Source organism: Atta cephalotes (genome assembly GCF_000143395.1).
Source record: "Atta cephalotes unplaced genomic scaffold scaffold00006, whole genome shotgun sequence".
Lineage (NCBI taxonomy): Eukaryota > Metazoa > Arthropoda > Insecta > Hymenoptera > Formicidae > Atta > Atta cephalotes.
In genome coordinates, this window is record NW_012130070.1 from 5,589,232 (window position 1) to 5,596,113 (window position 6,882).

Consider the following 6,882-nt stretch of genomic DNA (forward strand, 5'->3'; position numbering starts at 1 on the left):
AGAGAGAGAGAGAAAGAGAGAAAAAAGAAAAAATTAAGTATCTCTTGAATAATATTTTATGAAATATGTTTTTTCAATGATATTTCTTAGTGAATCTTCCTGCTGTTTACTGATGTCTTTTTATGTAAATTTCAGTGGATAATTATAAATTATATTAATGTTAAATTGCTTCTCTGTCAACATATTATCGCCGAAAAGCGTGTTAATCCGTGAATGCTGGTAACGAGATATAAGAATACTTGAGAGAATGAATCATCGATGTCAATGACAACTGTAAAGCCTGAATAATTTATTACCATGTATATGGATAACATATACCGAAGATATATATTTATTTAATACAGTACAATTTATCCTTGTAAATTTCGTCATTAATTGAGAGAAAGCAAATGTATACGCGATTTGCAAAAATTAATAATAAAAAAATTCACGCATACACGCGCACATCACATTTCGTCATACGAAAGAGAAATAGATAGATGCAACGTTTATTAATATTCTAGGGCAAGCCTTCTAAGAATGCACAGGCAAGAAATGCGATAAGAATGTAATGAAAAAATAATGACATATAAAGAAAATAAAATAAAAGAAAAATAATGTAGAAAATAGAGAGACAAGAAAATATAAAAATGAAAAATAATACTGAGAAAATAAAGTCGCTAAGAAAAACTAAGAAATAAAAAAGACAAGTAAATAATAATAAAATTACTATAATAAGGAAGAAAAAAGAAAAATTACAATAAAAAAGAGAGAGAGAGAGACAAAGTAATGACTGCTTCTTGAAGAAAGATTAGAAGATAACATATCACTTTGTGATGCTATTTCATATATTGTGTCTAAATATTTGATCGATCTATTTTTCTACAACGATTTATCTCCATTTTACTCGGAATTCTCACGGTGATCTAATGATGGATCGTGATGACTGAAGATGGTTTATGAAGTTGTGGTCAGTTTTGATATTTCTATTAAGTCTCAGACTCTCGTTTCTCACGCCTCGTTTCTAATCCACTTATATCTATCGAACTTCAATTTATTCAATATCGAACTTCAACTTATTCAGTAAACAAAATGCGAAATTTATATTATTCACAATTTTTATATTGATTAAAAACCGTTAAATATAGTATATCAATATATAATCTGATATAATCTGAGATATCTCATTGATAGATGGCCTTCATTTAAAAGTATCTAATTTGAAAAGTATTTAAAAGAAGATATCATTACATATTAAATTTTAATAATTTTAAATTTGATAAAAAATATATATATATATAATTTTTTTCTTCAGGGAGGTTATTATAATGGAATTATATTAAATATTGAATGAATTGAATCTTCTGTTTAATCCTATAAGCTATAGTGTCTTTCTGTTTGAGCACATTTTTTCTTGATAAAAGCATTAATTTTTTAATATCATTACAGATATTTCCATTCTGATATTTTTCTCATTTAGAAATTATTAAATTTTTAGACAGTTTTTCTCAGAACGGATGATATGAATGATTGATCGACAGATAGTTTCTCGCGTCATCGCTATCGGAGACTTCGAGACCTCTCACCGATCCGTGTATCGTGTCCACAATTTCGACTTCCTTGATCTCGATGGCTCAGATAACATTCTCGAGGGTGCCAGCTCCTTTCTCCCTCCAAAGTCACATCTCGACGTGTGCCGCATCCGCAGTTTCTCGGATATTAATGTTGCAGGGTCGCGCGGAACGAAGGGGGTCCGTGTCGAGCTTGGGCTTGACTTTCGCTCAACGAAACTCCGTTTCTCGTGTCTCTCCTCTCTCTGCTTTTCATCCTCTTCTCACGAATGTATCATCGTTTTCTCTCTTGTTCGCGCTGCCAAGGAACTTCCTCCCGACCAGTCGCAACGACTGACTCGACTTCGTCTGTACTGATACGTTTCTTATCGCTGGTTTCGCCAGGGGCTTATCGCGTTGCACGTCAGCGGATGGACCATTTTGCGGCTGTTCCGCATACCTCGCACGATTGACTGTGTTGTGCGCCCCCCGGGGATTAAAAACTTTTAATTTCGAATTTGAGTTTATTTTATTTTATCTTTTTTTTTTAATTCGCGACAGTGTGAAATGTGAACACAAAAATCACCTGATAGGATCGCTCACTTGAAGCAATAGTTTTGTTATTACTTGTTATCTATATTTTTAAAATTTGCCTGAATTATGATCGAATATCAATGTGAATTTTTGATCGCATCAAGGTACATTAAAGTTGAAAAATATTATTTACAATTGACAGAAGTGATAGAATAGTGGATAATATTAGTGAAAAGAATCTGTGAAACTTGGATAATTTCGAAATCGTATATTTCACAATTATTTGATAGTGTAGCGGTTGATGCAGATTTGTCGTCTTTGTCAAATAAATTTGAAAATAAAGTTAAAATAAAATTGTCACGACTTTCAACAGATTTTTTCCCGCGTAGAAAAAAAATGATTTTTTTTCTCAATAAACTTTAATTTTTAATTTTGTTATATTTAATGCAAAAACTTGATAGGAGAACAACAAACAACTCTTGCACTAATCCAATATAATATTTTTAAACTCAAAATTTTTAATCAATCTTTTAATAAAGCATTATTCGATATACTTTGGGATCACGAGAAGAAAAAGAAAGATATAAAAAAGAAAGTCACGATAGATTCTTCTAGCAGAGGCAAAATCTATCTTTAGATACCATCCAATAAAAATGTTATATCACGTCTCCCGTAATCGTTACCGGGTTACACACTTTTGAGCGCGATCTTTCTCTAATACACATCGAATGATCGGATAATTAACTGTACCAAACAGCCTGATTAGCTACTTGTTCATTGCAATTACCGTGCAACTTTACTGGATGACTATCATCTAACTGATCACGATGACTGCTGCGTAGGTTACAGTTCAACTTTCACAACTTTTTATCGGCGAGAATTTCGCCGGTGCCTTTTGTACAAAATTTACGTGCACTCCAAAAAGCGAAAGTCAGTCTTGCGCGCGCAATATACTTTGAGAAAAAAGAAAGAGAAGAAACATGGAAACACATCTTGGGCCAAGTTCAAGTTTGCGCGACTGCCACAAGAAGTTTTAAAAACTTCTCGAAAAAAAAAAACTGTTGTACCAAATTAAAAAGTCAAACCTAAGTGATAGTATTTGTATTAATTTATGTATATTAAAAAATAAGTAATAAATTCGAAAAAAAACTTTTGTATTAAATTGAAAAGTAAAATACAAATAGATATTATTTTTATTTAAGTAATATATGTTATATAATATAATGTTTAAGTAATATATGTTATATGTCTCTTTTGCATTTTCATTGAAGGTCTTTCTATTTCAATTTAAATAATATGCACCATTCATATAAAAGATTTGACAATTGGTGCCAAGTTAATTTAAAAATTATTGAAATTTAGAAAAATTAAAATGTGTATGCAGACACGTCGAGAATGACATTATGTTTCTTATTACTGAGATAATACGCGGTTTGCGTTGTGTAATTTAAGAAAATTATGGAATCAAGAATTGAAGGTTCTCTTAAATTTCGAGCATAATTGTTAGTCGAAGGATAGGATACTCGGACAAGAGTGCCGCTTCGTAACGATTTAGAAAGCGTAATCGTCCACGCGGGACGCAATGTTTACAAGATTAATGGCAGCGGCTGGAGAGTCACGATACCTTCGTCGATACGAATTTTATATAATTCCGCCGTTACAGACGAATATAATCTCTTTATTTGAATATTCTAATTTCTAACGCGTGGGATATGTGCCAGGTCTCTGAGGAGCCAGAGACATCGCAGAAATCTCGCAGTGTTCTTGCAAAACGAAAGGTTGAGTTCGCAGTGAAAGGTGAAAGGAAAAATAATACTTGCACGCTAAGCTCGGATAAATAATTGCTCCTCGTGATATTAGCGTGAATCATCCGCGGACGAGCGGTAACAATTCCGGCTTCAAGATCCGTTCAGGAGCTGCAGCTTCATCACGCCCATGGCGACCTGTTTGAAACGAGCAATAGCTCGACTCGTTTGCACAGCCACGGCAATATAATCATGTAAACTGTTCTGTGCAGTCGGCGACACACAGCGTAGCGCTTGTCATATTAGCGTACCGATGCGAATGCGTTTGCATCAGGCAAATATTTATACGTGAAATGTTGAATAATTCTTTTCTTATTCTCCGCGCGATTCGATTGCTGCGATGAGAGTTTTCCAGCCGCTTTCCGGACGCTTTTCCTAACAATTAGCGTCGCCAGTAAAATCGGCCGTGTCTTCCGCTTCGGATTATCCTCATCCAATGTAATTCCACGCAATGTAATTCCACGGATTTTACGTAATTGACGGTTCACTTCCGACACAGTGCGATCCCGATTTATTGTACTTCAAAGTGAGACTGCCATAAAACTAGGAATTAGGAAAATCAAGAAAAATCAAGGAATTTTGTAAAATTTCCTGAAAAATTAAAATTTTTTGTTTTAAAATTTTGATATGCGTACATCATACCTACGTAGTTTTGGAAGATTAGTAATTAAATGTACTTAGTAATTAAATGTAAGCAGTATCAGCTACATTAATAGAAATTTATATTGCTATATTAAATTATTATTTTAAAAAGTATCAGGAAAAATCATAAAATTTTGTCTGAAAATCAGAGAAAAGTTATGAAATTTTAGAATAAAGAGTTTGTGACAATCCTATAAATAAACGCAAATGTACAAGGAAAAAAAACACATTTATGTAAGAGCAACCTTCTAATGGCTTCGTGTATAACTTCGCGTGCAATTCTCGATATTAATTGTATTTAAATTAATCATACATGTGATGTATTATTGCAATCTCGTCGATCATGTTCCACAGTAAAATAGTATGTTTTCTTGTTTTATGTTTTGTTACATTGTTATTCAACTGCGCATACCATTTTCACAATGAGAAGATTTACTTTTGCTGACGTGCTTTCGAAGACGAGACTGACGCTCTCTTTCGCTAGAATAATTACGGAACAAGGGATCTTTCTGTGGCAAGACTCGTTTATTAGAATGAAGCACTCGTTAGCGGCGTTCGAGTCGGCTCTACCGAGTCGCGATTACGCAAAATTGCCGACGGGAAACGGAGCAGGTTTGCGCGCGTTAAACTGGACTCTCTTGCACAAGCGAGGATGCTCTCTCTTTCTCTCTTCCTTTGCGCGCAACGGTAATCCAGATTACGGAAATTACAATGTCCGGCGTGCACAAAAGCGTGACGATTTTTCCACGCGTACGACGCTCCCGCTGATCTGTTGAAAAAACGCTTGAAGAAAGACGAAGAATCTTGCGATTCCAACGCGTGTTTACGCACACAGTAAATATTAAATCTGAAAAAAATCTGAAAAATGTGTATTCTTGAGATTTATCTTGCAAGATTGCAAGATTTACATATAAACAATTTTAAATAAATGCAAATACAAGGAAAAATACTTTTATGTAAGAATAATCTTTTAATAACTAATGTATGGATTCGCGTGCTATTCTTGAGATTACGTGCGATAAATTTTAATCTTTTCTTGTAATATGTGCCGCTTATTATATAGAGTGTTCCATATTTTAACAGCCAATAGTATTTTATAAATAAATCTATGAAAAAATGTTACATAAATAATAAGTTTATAAAATGTTGATTAAAAGATTACAGCAAACAAAATGGAAGATGCTGCGAATGAAAGAAATGTACTCTTATTATTAAGTATACTGTAATTTATTAATGTTATGTATCTATTGTTAAATGTTAATTTATTCTTTACCTGAATTCCAATATATAGAAGCTTAATTATTTTTTACAAAGATTAATTATTTTACACAAAGAATTCTATTCCTTGGCTGATGATGTAACATTTATGAGAGGAAATATTTTAAATTTTTCTAATGAACATGTAATAATACATTATTGATTGTTTGGCGCAATATTTTGATTTTCCAAGATAGCCAGATTTTACATTACTAAATTTTTACACGTTTTTGTTATAATTTGAATAAAGATATTTTGGATCTATATTTACATATAACTTTTTTAAATTTTATCATAGAATATCGATGCGTTAAAATCTGTTTGACTAAAATTTGGGATATTCTGTATAACATATAAATATTCTACATACTAGACTCAAAGTGTCTTTTCTCATCCCGACACGTAACGTTTTGTATCAAAAGGATTTACGCATACAGGATCTTCAAGAGATGTTCTAAAGATATTTAGATGTCTTTATGTTTTAAAGACGTTTCTAGAACGTCTACTGAATAAAATGTACTGTGTGGACATAGTAGTCGATTTGTAAGAAATTTTTCGATTACCTGATAGATGAGAACCAGTTATTAATTATGAAATTAGGCGTAAATAATGATGACATATTAATTACAAAACATCAAATCTCGAATGGCGATAAATATTCATTGAAATTCCAACAGGCCACTTCAGTGTCGACGTGTCTCATTTAATCTCATTTATTATTTATTTCCAAAGAACAGTCGCTTAAAATTGTGTCGAAACTATGTTCTAATTCGAATCTAATTCCGCAGAGATAGACTTTCTAAAGATTGAAGTGAGATAAATTAGAAATCAAAAAGTCTATAACGCGCAAATATATTTAAGTTACATAGAATCTCCAAAAAATCATAATTTTCAATTAATTTAAAATTTGACGATTGAGAAAAATTGTTGTCTGGCAATTCTTCAGAAAGAGAAGGAGAGAGAGAGAGAGAGAGAGAGAGAGAGAGAGAGAGAGAGAGAGTAGTTATTTAATTATATATTATATTTAATTATATGTACTACTAATAAAATTAAATAATAAATAAATATATTACTTACTCTACTATTACTTAATAATATACGAACGAAAACGTAAA